The sequence below is a fragment of the Peromyscus californicus genome, unplaced genomic scaffold, assembly GCF_007827085.1.
Source record: "Peromyscus californicus insignis strain IS unplaced genomic scaffold, ASM782708v3 Scaffold_14__1_contigs__length_90479793_seg_2, whole genome shotgun sequence".
NCBI lineage: Eukaryota > Metazoa > Chordata > Mammalia > Rodentia > Cricetidae > Peromyscus > Peromyscus californicus.
Genome location: NW_026294436.1, coordinates 6338143 through 6351987, shown reverse-complemented (window position 1 = coordinate 6351987; position 13845 = coordinate 6338143). Strand labels below are relative to the sequence as shown.

General features: G+C 48.3%; 1 long non-coding RNA gene across 1 annotated transcript; it reads right to left on the bottom strand.

Moving 5' to 3' along the window:
* Positions 1-4238: 4238 nt before the first annotated feature.
* On the bottom strand, positions 4239-13643 carry LOC128109359 (uncharacterized). The gene is made up of 5 exons (XR_008217801.1): positions 13538-13643; positions 13311-13383; positions 6564-6722; positions 6396-6463; positions 4239-5188 (listed from the first exon to the last, which is right to left on the bottom strand). It is a non-coding gene; the product is annotated as an uncharacterized LOC128109359 (long non-coding RNA).
* Between the last annotated feature and the right edge of the window lie 202 nt (positions 13644-13845).

Sequence of the window (13845 nt, the reverse complement as noted above, 5' to 3'; positions counted from 1 at the left end):
GGTCATCGAAAGAAAGAAAGGAGGGCTAAGGGAAGAGGGAAAACCTGGAGAGGAGAGCCCTGAACTCTCAGCATGGACGTTCCCCTTCCTGGCCCCAACCTGTCCCTCCAGCCGTGACTTCACTGCTCCCACAGCCTGTCTCCTACTCTTTGCAAGCAGGCTACCACGCTTGCCTCTCCTGAACCCCTTCCCGTGGGTCTCCAGGATCCTGGGACCCAAGTGAGGGGGAGGGCCGCTGCTCAGAGCTCGCACCCGGCTCCGGGGCCGGGGTGTCATCTCCCGCACAGCTGACAGTGGCGCCTGCAGCTCCCTGGTGTCACTTTTAACACAGCACATTAACACCACCGGCTGACTGTCTGCTCAAGGAGGCCGCGGCAGAGCCTCGTGCAGCCGCACCCCACATGTGCAGTTGTGAACCAGGCAGTTGTTCGGGGGGCTCTTCTGGCCTCACCTCCAGACGTGTTACTTCTGGAGTGAACGACACCCCAGGCCTGCCCCAGTTCCCCATGAGAAGCAGGGACAGGGCCATGCCCGTCCATGCTGGCTGGCCAGGAGGGGAAGGATGGGGAGATATTTTTGAGCATTGACATGGAAAGACCAGAAGCCTGGATCTCCGCCACCTACACACAGTTCCCTAAATTAGAAGAGGAAGGAGGGAGCAAGGGAGAGAGAAAGAGTGTCACCAGCCACTTGAAAATCTTTCCCTCAGTTTGTGTTGTGCCGACGACCACATGTGCTCACAGAGGATTCATAATGCAATGCGAAGAGACAAAAGCTGCAGCCTGCAAAAGAGCCCGGTGCAGGCCGGGTAGCTGCGGTTCCACGCATGCAATACAAAGTGCCCCTTCTTTCCTGGGTCCGGTGACCCGTGTGGTCAGGCACTTTGGAGGGCAGCTCCACTCCCCCAGCTCAGGATGACTGTGCGACTCTCTTGGGTCAATAAATGTGATTGGAGTAACCTAGGTTGCTTTCTGGTGTCCATGCTCACTCACTAGGGTTTACCTTTCAGTCATCCTCTCTCCAGTCTCATCCACCAAGGAAACCTGAGTTCCTAGTGAAAGCTGGAAGCTCTATAGAGTTACCACAAAGAGAAAAACAGCCCCGAGAGCCACCCAACTCCTGTATTGAGGAATAAGCAGAAAGGAGCCGCAAGGATCCACTACCACCACCTGAACACACACACACACACACACACACACACACACACACACGCACACGCACACGCACACGCACACACACACACACACGCACACACGCACATGCACACGCACACACGCACACACTCTCCACAGGAAATAAGATGGGGAAAACTCCTGTCCACCTGGTTTGCATGTGGAATGTTCCCCACAGACTCATGTATCTGAACATCGAATCCCCAGCTGGTAGTGCTGTTTAGGGCAGTTGTAACCTCCTGAGCATGTCCAACATTCAGCCTGTGGGCCGCGTGCAACCAAGGATAACTATGAATGCAGCCCAACACTAATGAGAAGCTTACTTAACATATTATGAGAGGTGTGTGCACATGTGTGCGTGTTTGAGGGGGCCAGATCCCTTGAAGCTGGAGTTAAAGGCATTTGTAAGCCACCCGATGTGGGTGCTGAGATCTGAACTTAGGTCCTCGTGGTTGAGCTGTGACTGCTCTTAACTGCTGAACCATCTCTCCAGCCTCATGAGATTTTTTTTTTCTGTAAATCAATTACAGTTCTCCATTGTGAACTTTGTAGATGGCAATGCTGTGTGGCAATATCAAAGGCTGGACATACCAGGCTGGAGAGATGGCTCCGCAGTTAAGAAGGACCCTGGTTGAGTTCCCAGAACCCACACAGAGGCTCACAACTGCTTATGGTTCCAGCGACGCCAACACCCTCTTCTGACCTCCCTGGGCACCAAGGATGCACGTGGCACACAGACATATATACAAGCAAAACACCCACACACATAAAATAAAAATAAAGACTATTTTAAAGAAAGGATAGGACATGCTGGCTGGGCGGGGCTTGCTGGGGGGAGTGGGCCCCTGGGGGTGGCTCTCTGTGCTCTGGTCACAGCTCACTCTGCCTGTCAATGCAATGTGGCGAGCAGTTCCATCTCCCACCATGGCCCCACCACCTTACCTCCCCCCTGCCGTTAGAGACTGTTTCTCCTCAAAACGTGAGCCAAATTAAACCCGTCCTCTAGCAGACTGTCTTGACAGGTACTTGGTTGCAGGGCTGAGAAAAGTAACAATGTGCTGATATGGGCGTCTCGATTTTCCCATGTTTCCTACAGTGTGTTTGTTCTATGAGTTTAGAATTCCCTCACTTGACTGCTTTTTTGAGTAAATCAATGCATGTCAAGGCGGGGCCCAAAGCTCCCAGGATCATCATCCCATCAATGAGCAGGGTACCCTGAAAGGAGTTTCTCTCTTTGCTGATGAGAAATCAGAGTTCTAGAAAGACGAGGGGCTGGGTCCTGGATGTTCTACATCTCTACCTCATTTATCTGCTCAGTAGCGCAAAATACTTCATGTCTGAAGGGCAAGGCTCAGAGAACTTATCCACGGTTAATCCCTTAGGAATTGAGCTGAATGAAGTGAAAACAGCAACCATCAAGAGCCAAGTTCAGCAGCGCACACCTGCAATCCTAGTGCTCCCACGAGTTAGATGGGGCAGTCAGGAGAGCTTCCAAGGCTTGTAGGCCAGAGAGCCGGTGTGTGACATGGAAAAAACAAAGAAACGTACACCAAACAAGATAGAAGGCAAGGGATCCCCAAGGTTGTCCTCGGACCTCCGCGTGAGTGCCAAGGAGCTCGTGAGCGCACACCCCCCCCCACATACACACACATCACACACACCCTCTCTCTCACACACACACATTCACATAACAAAAGAAACAGAACAAACAAAGCCCAGAAGATTACAGCAACAGCATCCTTTCGAGGAAGTTCCTGAGTGTCAGGCCCAGGCAGGAGCTTACCTCATCCTTTGAGCAGCCCTAGGAAGTAGATACTAGAATTAGCCCTACTTCTCAGTTGAACAAACAGAGACTCTGAGAGACCGAGCCACTGGCCTTGGGTCATACAGCTAGTAATTTACAGAGCGGAGCGACTGTACCCTTGATCTTCAAAATTCTGGTCAGCTCATTTCCTGAACAGCAGGAGAGGTTCAAAAGCGGAGTTAGGTCACAAATACACGGACATTTTAAAATGAAATTTCCATTTTGATCAATAGTTTATTATGAGGTTGTAAAAGTCAAATGGTTGCATGAAACCAATAATGAAAAGCAGCAGCCCCACGTCTCCTCGGAGGAGATGACTGCAAGCCCTCGTACGTTCCCTCTGACATTTACTTTCATATTTCTAAATACCATCCTTTTCTGATTTCACATATTATTTGTTGGCCTCCTCTTATGGAAGATTGCTAGTTCCCCAGCAGCCACCACACACAGACACGCACTTTCCCTCCCAACGTCATCCCATCACAGCTGCTAACTCAGAGTCCTCTTCCACCTGGTCCACCTCCATGTTGTTAACAGCGGAACAAAGTCTCCTGGTGTCCTCTCCCATCGCTGTGTGAAACGCCTGACCAAAGCAACTTCAGGGAGGAAGGTCTGTTTGGCTCACAGTTCGAGGGTGTCCCCACCACAGTGAGGGAGTCACGGGAGCGGGAGCATGAGGCAACTGGTGACGTCGCACCCACAGTCAGGAAGCTCAGCTCCCTTTCTCCACGTCTAAAGTACAGGATCCCAGCCCAGGGAATGGTGTCACCCACATTTAGGGTAGACCTTCCCATCACAATTAATCTAATCAAGAAAATCTCTCACGACATGCCCAGAAGTTAGTGTAGATAACAGGTGTGCGCAGAGGCTTATGTCCTGGGTGGTTATAGATCCTGTCAAGCTGATAACATAAACATCAACCTTTATCTGAGGTGTTGTAGGTGTAGTTATGAGGTGTTGTAGGTGTAATTATGAGGTGTTGTAGGAGTAGTTATGAGGTGTTGTAGGTGTAGTTATGAGGTGTTGTAGGTGTAGTTATGAGGTGTTGTAGGTGTAGTTATGAGGTGTTGTAGGTGTAGTTATGAGGTGTTGTAGGTGTAGTTATGAGGTGTTGTAGGAGTAGTTATGAGGTGTTGTAGGTGTAGTTATGAGGTGTTGTAGGAGTAGTTATGAGGTGTTGTAGGAGTAGTTATGAGGTGTTGTAGGTGTAGTTATGAGGTGTTGTAGGAGTAGTTATGAGGTGTTGTAAGAGTAGTTATGAGGTGTTGTAGGTGTAGTTATGAGGTGTTGTAAGTGTAGTTATGAGGTGTTGTAGGAGTAGTTATGAGGTGTTGTAGGAGCAGTTATGAGGTGTTCTGGGTGTAGTTATGAGGTGTTGTAGGTGTAGTTATGAGGTGTTGTAGGTGTAGTTATGAGGTGTTGTAGGTGTAGTTACGAGGTGTTGTAGGTGTAGTTATGAGGTGTTGTAGGTGTAGTTACAAGGTGTTCTAGGTGTAGTTATGAGGTGTTATAGGTGTAGTTATGAGGTGTTGTAGGTGTAGTTATGAGGTGTTCTAGGTGTAGTTATGAGGTGTTGTAGGTGTAGTTGCTGAGCTTTTTGTTTTCCCTGGAGTTGGTGATTGCCTCTGTTTTTCACTTACACTTTAAAGTAGTATTACTAACTCTTCCCACAAACATGTCCACAAAGTTTTAAAATCCCCAGCAATACAATCAGATTCATTTAGTAACCTATTACTTCCATTTTTGTTTTTTGGTTTTTTTTGTTTTTCTAAATCTCTTTGTCCTCTTCACCTGACCTAGACCAGACACCCTCCTAGATGTCTTCCTGATAGATAGTCTGAAATTTCCCTCTGCTTTTATCCCAGGAAACCCCTTAACTTCTCTCCTGTACTTCTTCTTTGGTGCTCGGCTCCAAAGCCACCCCCCTGCTTGGTTTACTGTCTTCTTTTAGTTATAATGTACATGCCAGTAGCTTCCTTGAAAACTGCATATGGGAAGTTCAGTTTTTGGATCCTTGATTGACAGTTTGGCTGGCTGTATAAATCTCGTTTGGAAATCATCTCCACTCCACATTCTGAAGGCAGCTCTTATTGGCATGTGGCATTCTGGGTTGATGAGAAGTAACCCAGTGCCATCCTGAGTCTTGATCCTCTGTTGCATGACTTTTTCGGTTTCTCAAGGCTTCTGGGATCTTCTCTTTATCTCTCATGATCTAAAAAAAAAGTGTCTTTAAAAGCTCAATATATATTCTCAGGAAAAAAAATTTAATAAGTTAGACTAGATGGATATATCATTCCACAAGCCAGCCTTTATATATTTCGTCCTGGAGCCAAGGTCCCCACCATCACTATTGCTCTGGCTCTTGTACAATAAAGCTGGACTGAGACATCGTGTTGCAAAAGAGAAAGCGACATTTCACTGTTGGAAAGATATTTGCTCATTTACCTAAAACCGCACAAGACTCAACTCGGGGGAAAAGATTGAAAATGACGAAAGAATTTTGTAAGATAACTCTACAAAACAAGTACTCTTTGGCCTTCAAAGACTTCTGACACTAACCAGAGCTAAGTTATAATGGATAAAAGGACCCATTGGTAAAACAACCTAGAAAGAAACTTTTCTCAAAAACATAAAATCAGTGTGAAGAAAACCTTTTACTTTTAAATTTTCATTTGTGTGTAGATACACACTTGTATGTGCTTGTTCATGTGTGTGCCCGTGGGTGTGCACACGTGGGCACATGAAAGCCGAGGTCAGCAGGAGTGTCACCCCTCAGGAACTGTCCACCTTGGTTTTTGAGGCAGATTCTCTTACAGGACTGGAACTTGTTGATCAAGCTGGGCTGGCTGACTGCCTAGTCTCAGGGATCCCCCTGCCTCTGCTCTCCAGTTTGGGGATTGCAAGCACTCACCACACTCAGCTTTTTTTTTTTCTAAATGGAAACTAGGGTTTGAACTCAGGGCCTCATGCTCACTGGGGCAGCACTTTACCAACCCAGCCCTCCCCGCCACAGCCCCAGAAATAAATTTCTTGAAGATGTGCCAAAATCCATGTGAAGCAATCCTTTTACATACTACTGAAGAACACAACTGTGAACTTCTATACCCCATGGGTAAAGTGATAACATTACGAGAATGCCGGTTCTCCCTAAATGAAACCTCACATCATCACAACCACAGCAAACAATAGCTACACGGTTCTTTCTGAATAGAAAGGGTGATATGGAACAGTACACATGCACACATATCCAGAAAAAGTTTGAAAACAACCATGCAGGGAGCAAGGAGAACCCTCTCCATTATTTACACAGATTTTAAATCTATTATAAAGCTGAAATAATTGGAACTATAGAGGAAGTATAGGAATAGCCATATAATTTAGAAATTACTGGAAGTCATCCAATATATATAGGAAGTTACCATATGATCCAGTTGGCATTTGAAACAGGATTTCTCCACATTTAGTATTGGGACAATTGGCTGCCCATCTGTAAAAGAAATTAATTTAGAACCTCACTTCACATGTTATACCAAAATAAATCGACATGAATCAAAGGCTTAAAGGAAACCACAAAACTCTTAAAGTACCAGAAGAAAGCAGAGGCAGGGGCAACCTTCATCTAGCTGGTCTTTCTTCCCACTCCAGGCTCAGCAGCAGGCAGTCGCCACGTCCTGTGGACCACAGATGAAGTGCTGGATGGGTGGATGGTTGGTTGATTGGGTCATGTAGTAGACACCATCACGAGGCTGCCATTATAATCAACAGGGCTTAGACCACATTCGTCACATGTAACTTGTCTGGATCTACCAGTGTTAAGAAGTTTTTGGTTTTGGTCCAATATTTTGAAACTGAGAACTTTCACATAAAAAAAAAATTTGGAATTCAGGCCTCCTCCGAAATGTCTAAAACATTTGGTGGCTCTGGGTCCCTATTCCTTCAGGGAACAACTACTAGAGTCAGTGCCCTTTGGAGTCCTGAGGACTGGCCCACTAGGAGGTCCTTTCTGGATCTCCAGGTCCTCAGTGGGGGGGAAGGGGAGTGATGGCCATGAGCCCAGAGTCCTGGGGCAGGGGTGAGGCGGCAGCTTCAGGCCATGGAAAGAGGACAGCTTTGTGTTACCCAGGTAAGGAGTTGTGGCAGAGGGTGCGAAGGGAGTGGCTTGTCTTGAGGGCATTTTGAACTTGGGTGTTGTTAGAGTTTTCCTGCCTGGCCCACAGTCAGGACAAATCTCTCTCACCCGCCAGTCCCAAGCCGCTCAAACCCGATCAAGTAAACACAGACACTTATATTGGTTTCAAACTGTATGGCCGTGGCAGGCTTCTTGTTAACTGTTCTTACAGCTTAAATTAATCCATTTCTATTAATCTATACCTTGCCACGTGGCTTGTGGCTTACCGGTACTTTACATCTTCCTTGTCCTGATGGCGGCTGGCAGTGTCTCCTCTCTCCCAGCTTCCTGTTCTCTCAACTTTCCTCTCTGTTAGTCCCGCCTATACTTCCTGCCTGGCCACTGCCAATCAGTGATTTATTCATTGACCAATCAGCAACACATTTGACATACAGACCATCCCACAGCACCTCCCCTTTTCTTTTCTTAAAAAGGAAGGTTTTAACCTTTACACATCTCCAAAGTCAGCTTGGTATATTTGGGAATTTGGGCGTAGCTTCTCTTACTACTTCCTGCTGGAGGGGGGCGCTGTATCTTATGGGGAAACAAAGAAAATTTTAGGATCATGGAGTAGTCCGTGAGGCTGTATCATCTGAGCCAGTTGACTTGAAACGGTTTTGGATGTTGGATCATCTGGGCCATGGTGTCATCAGAGACCTTTCAGGGGGTCTTGGCTGGTCAAACCTGATGTGTCTTAATCTGGAACAGATCCATAGCCTCTGACTTTCTGTGGAAACAAAAGCAGAATCTCCTTTCCAAAGCAACATATCTTTATATCCAAATTTTGAAGTCAAGGTACCTTTAAAATATACATTTTGGCATAACTCAACAGCTTTTACAATCAAATGTTTTTCTTTAGTTACGAATATCAAAGAGAACATAATCCAGATTCTCTGTGTGGTAGCCATCTTTACGTGGCTTATTTTTTTATATTAGCTTGAGCCTATTGTTTTAAACTGTAGCCTTTTAAGCCTGAAACGGCGCTGGTGCTGTGGCTGCTGGCTCCACCCACTTCAGCTTCTCAAAATGGTGGTGATACATTTTTTGCCAGCTCTGGGAGCCATCAACTCTCAGAAATAGTGGGTCTATGCTTCTATCAAAGCAGCGTATAGCCCAGAAACCTCTTTTGTTTTGTACTAGCAAAGGCTAAATCCATAATGTAGCTTAATGTGTCACTTGCAGAGGCCTCATTCCCGCCATACTGCAGGTCGAGCGCGCACGTCAGCAACCCGCCAGTTGCTCAAACCGGCAGCTGCCGCTCATTTGAGAGAAACAATTAGGAAGCTGTTTTTAGCTCCGTTTTAGAATCTTTTTTTTCAGCTTTTAGGTGGAAACTCTTGCCCCACGTTGGGCGCCATTTGTTGTTAGAGTTTTCCTGCCTGGCCCACAGTCAGGACAAATCTCTCTCACCCGCCAGTCCCAAGCCGCTCAAACCCGATCAAGTAAACACAGACACTTATATTGGTTTCAAACTGTATGGCCGTGGCAGGCTTCTTGTTAACTGTTCTTACAGCTTAAATTAATCCATTTCTATTAATCTATACCTTGCCACGTGGCTTGTGGCTTACCGGTACTTTACATCTTCCTTGTCCTGATGGCGGCTGGCAGTGTCTCCTCTCTCCCAGCTTCCTGTTCTCTCAACTTTCCTCTCTGTTAGTCCCGCCTATACTTCCTGCCTGGCCACTGCCAATCAGTGATTTATTCATTGACCAATCAGCAACACATTTGACATACAGACCATCCCACAGCACTTGGGGACAGATGGCAGCTTGCATGCCTCAGGGTGGGAGCTAAGAAAACACCTTGCTAACGCCCACGCAAATGGGAGTCACTTGCCGGTGACTGTGGAAGCCAGAGCAGTCCTGCTCATGCTGAAAATCCAGATGCCTCCTTTGGAGACTTGACCTCCATCCACCCACCTCTCTGGCCCCACTCTTTGTGTGTCTTGCATACCAAGCCCCAAAGGCCTTGAGGCAGCTAAGAACCAGCCAGCAACTTTTCTGCCTCCCGGTTTGTTTCTGATTCTACTGACTACCCTGTCATGGTTCCTTCTAAATATGCTGAGAGAGTTGGTGTTGGTTTTGTTGGTTTGTTTTCTGTTGTTGTTGTTTTGAGATAGAGTCCTGCTGTGTGACCCTGGCTGACCTGGAACTAGATAAACAAGGCTAACAAAACTCACAGAGATCCACCTGCTTCCACCTCCTGAGTACTGGGATTAAAGATGTATGCTACCATGGATAGTCCAAAGAGGTTGGAAATGTGCCTGAAAATACTCAGTTTCCCATGGTATTTGTGGTGGTTTGAATGAGAAAGACCCTCTTAGGCTCAGGAGTTTGGATACTTGGTCCCAGTTAGTGGAACTGTTTGGGAAGGATTAGGAGGCACGATCTTACTGGAGGAGGGGTGTCACTGGGGGTGGGCTTTGAGGTTTCATACATCAGTGCCATTTCCAATAATCTCTCTCTGCCTTGTACTTGTGATAGCTCTCGGCTACTGCCCCAGAGTCACACGTGCCTGCCCACTGCCATGCTCCTAGCTGTGATGGTCATAGGCCCTAACCTTCTGAACTGTAAGTCCCCATAAATACTTCTGTAAGTTGCATTGGTCATGGTATCTCTTCACAGAAACAAAAAAGTGACTAAGACAGTGTCCCAAGGTCCTCTGTAGGTCACAGAAAATACAAAGGGGGGTCCTCTGCAGATGCTGGGACGGGGGAAGCTGAGGAGACCAAACTAAGTCTGGTTCTTTAAAATGCTGCTTAGGGGTGAGAAGATGGTTCAGTGGGTAAGAGCAGTTGCTATGAAGGCATGGGAATCTGAGTTCAAGACCCGGCAGCAACAGAAAAAGCCCAGTGTGGAGGGAGTGGGCAAGGTGGAGGCCAGAGGGTCACTGGATCTTGCTGGCTGCCAGCCTAGCTCCAGGCTCAGTGAGAGACTGTCTCAGAGGAAGAGATTGGAGAGTGACAGAACACTAGACATCCTCCTCTGACTTCCAAGCACAAGAATAGATCTGCATACCTTGTCCAGGTATACACACACACACACACACACACACACACACACACACACACACAGAGCTAGCTACAGAACCTATGTGGAAAATGACCTAGGGACAACCAGGAAGCGACTTGGGGGCATCTGTACTGGAACAGAAGGAAAGCTGTGCCCAAGGCACTGGATCATTGAACCCCACAAAACTTGTAAAAATGTGGATGGTGGGTGGGGGACAAGAGCTTCTGGGTCAAGGAGGCAGGTGACTGGAGAGCTTCCTTGGTGTGTAGTCCATGGCAGAAGTGTGCAAGTGTGAATGTTCCAAGGTGGGTTGGAGGAGGTGCTCGCGACAGGCTGGGGTGGAAGGAAGGGCCTGCGCCGTGCTGGGGAGGTCACTGGGAATGGACTGCAGATCACGGCCTTGCAGCTGACGTCACTGGCATTTCTATCTCCACACCCAGCCGTGGTGGTCAGGACGGTCAGCTGCCCAGGCTGCAGTGGCCAAAGAGACTAAGCAAAGCCTCTGCCTGGGAAGGAGACAGACCCCACCAACAGCTGGCTTCGGAATCTGTTGGCCTCATTGGAAAGAGACGATCAAAAGGGCAACCTGGGAATGTTAGCTGGGTGGGTAGAGTGCTTGCCCACACCGCATATACCAGGAATGGTGATACACGCCTGGAATCCCAGCTCTTTGGGGGCAGAAGCAGGGATTCTGAAATTCAGGATTATCCTCAGCTAGGGAGCAAATTCAAGGTCAGGATGGAATCCATGAGGCCCTGTCATTTTTGAGGGCTGGGGATGTGGCTCAGTTTGTAGAGTGCTTGCCTAGCATGCACAAAACCCTGGATTCTATTAAACCTGGTGGTGCCCTGAACCTAAAACCCTGGTACTGGGAATGTGAAGGACAGAGGGTAAGTGAAACACAGTTGGAGGCCAGCCTGGGCTACAAGGAAGCCAATCTTTTAAAGAGGTGGAGGACAGAAAGACAGATCATCAGCCCAGTCTACCTGCCCACGTTGGCAGACCTGCCTGGGGCCTGTCCCAAAGTGTGCTCTTGTGGTGGCAGGGTGCAGGCATCTTGGACGGCCCGGGGCCCTGAGGGGGCGCCGGCCTCTTGGCTGCTGCCAGCCTCCCACTTCCTCCCAGCACTAGACTGCTTAATTGATCCCAGAGCAGGTGGCATTTAGAACAATTAATATGCAAAACAAAGTAAATCGTCTCTTTCGAGGGCTCCACTTAGGGGCCTGGAGCTGAGGTATTTTCTGTGGGGTGAGGTCATGGCCCCTGCCGTGCCTTCTTTGCTGGGGAAATGAAAATCAGACAGGCACAAAGCCACCACGTGCGGCCCTCTGAGCCCAGAGCCACCTCCCAGGGCGAGGGCGGGTCCTCGTGATCTGCATCCAGGCTGAACTGGTGGGGGAGCCTCGGTCCCCGGGGTCCTGCAGCCATGAGGCTGTGCAGCATCAGGGTAGGCAACAAGGTCTCTGTTCTGGTCTTTTAGTTCTAGGATTGCTTCAATCAGATAATCGGGAGACAATGCCACTTCTCAGTGCGTTATGAGTCTTGACTGAGGTTGGCATTTGCTCCTGCTTAAAATCTCTCAGGCAGCCCTGACGGCTACCATTTGCAGCTGGAGAGACTTGAGGAGGAGCTCCCAGGGCAGCAATCTGGCCTTGGCTGCCCCAAGGCTGTGAAAGCCTTGGCTTTGCTGTGAGTGAATGTAGTCTTAGCTGCAATTCTGGTGTTCAGCCTTGTGTGACCATGCTTGCATGTTCCTGGGTCAGTGGGTGCAAGTCTGTGTGATGAATGTGGAGACCAGAGGTCACCCTCGGGTGTCCTTCCTCAGGAACCTTGCACCTTTTTTTTTTTTTTTTTTTTTTTTTGGACCTAGACCCACCAGTTCAGCTAGGCTGGCTACTTGGGGAGTCCCAGGGATCTTTCATTCATTTTCCTCCCTTCTTTCTTTCTTTCTTTCTTTCTTTCTTTCTTTCTTTCTTTCTTCCTTCCTTCCTTCCTTCCTTCCTCCCTCCCTCCCTTCCCCCTTCTTCTTCTTCTTGTTCTTCTTCTTCTTCTTCTTGTTCTTCTTCTTCTTGTTCTTCTTGTTCTTGTTCTTCTTGTTCTTCTTCTTCTTCTTCTTCTTCCTGTTCTTCTTCTTCTTCTTCTTGTTCTTCTTCTTCCTCTCTGTCTCTCTGTCTCTCTGTCTCTCTCTGTCTCTGTCTCTGTCTCTCTCTCTCTCTCCCTCTCTCTCTCTGTGAGTCCTGGGAATTGAACTCAGGTCCTCACACTTGCAAGGCAAGCATCTGACCAGCCACCTCCCTGGCCCACAGTTTTCTGAACATGTATTTGGCTGTCTCTCCTTAACTTTTCCATCCTGCTACCTGGCCCAAGGGCAAGCCGGCTGGATCTCTTGGCACCATCTTATTCTGTGGGGATCCAAGATGCAGAGGGGCGGAAGGAGCACGGGTGAGTCTCTTGGGTCTTCGGATCTGGTGCTGGGATCTGACAGGAGTGAGCGATGCTTCCGTGCCACAGCTGCTCCTTGGATGTTGCCTACCCGACCTCGTGTTGTGTGTGTTGTTAGAATTCCTGGCCACTCCCCCAGCTACATGACCGCGCATGCGCTGGCAAGATACTTAGTAATCCCAGGGCCTTACATCCTACGTAATCTGTGCGCTACGTGATCACATAATTTGCATGCAGAGTGATCATGTAAACCTATGCACATGTGTGGTGTAGCTATGTAAACCCCACATGCACATGTGCAGGGGGGGGGACCTATAAAAGTGGGTACCACGTATTCCTCCCCCCTCTTCCTGCATGGTCATTCCATGGGCCTATGCACACCTTTCCTATTCCTTTCCCTGAATAAATTCTTTATAGTGGGTTTTGTTGTGTCTCGTGGCTTTTCTCGCGTGGTAAACAGTGCCGCTTAATGAATAACATGTGCCATGGCACACCCCTTCTGAGATGGTCTCTCCACTCACCCTACCCTGTTCATTAGCGTGCTCACTTCAGGGGCAAGCTCTGTTCTCTCCACCAGGACTGCTGTCTGAATCCAGTACCTAGCAGGCTGGTATCCGGCTGATGCCCAGGACTTGGGGACCAATGAAACAAACAAATATGTACAAGGAAGACTCAAGGGGCTGGAGATGTAGCTCTATTGACAGAGTGCTTACCTAGCATGCCCTGGGTTCTATCCCCCAAACCATTTAAACCAGGACTGGGGGTGCATGCCTGGAATGCCAGCACCTGGAAGGCAGAGACGGGAGGGTCAGAAGTTCAAGGTCATCCTCAGCTGCAGAGACACTTTCAAGAAAAAAAGGAAGAGAAAAAGAAAGGGAGGGAAGGTGTCTGAGGAGCTTTTCTATCGCTGTGTAAAGATGCCATGATCAATGCAACTTACAGAAGAAAGAGTTTCTTTGGTGCTTGCAGTTCCTCAGGGTGAGAGGCCGTGACCATCATGGGGGAGAGCGTGGCAGAAGACAGGCATGGTGCTGGAGCAGTCACTGAGAGTTTACGTGTAATCCACGTGACAAGGCAGACACACACACACACACACACACACACACACACACACACACACACAGAGAGAGAGAGAGAGAGAGAGAGAGAGAGAGAGAGAGAGAGAGAGAGAGAGAGAGAAGTAACTGGAAATGGCATGGGCTTTTGAACCTCCGAGTATATAGTGGCAGACCTCCTCCAGCAAGGACA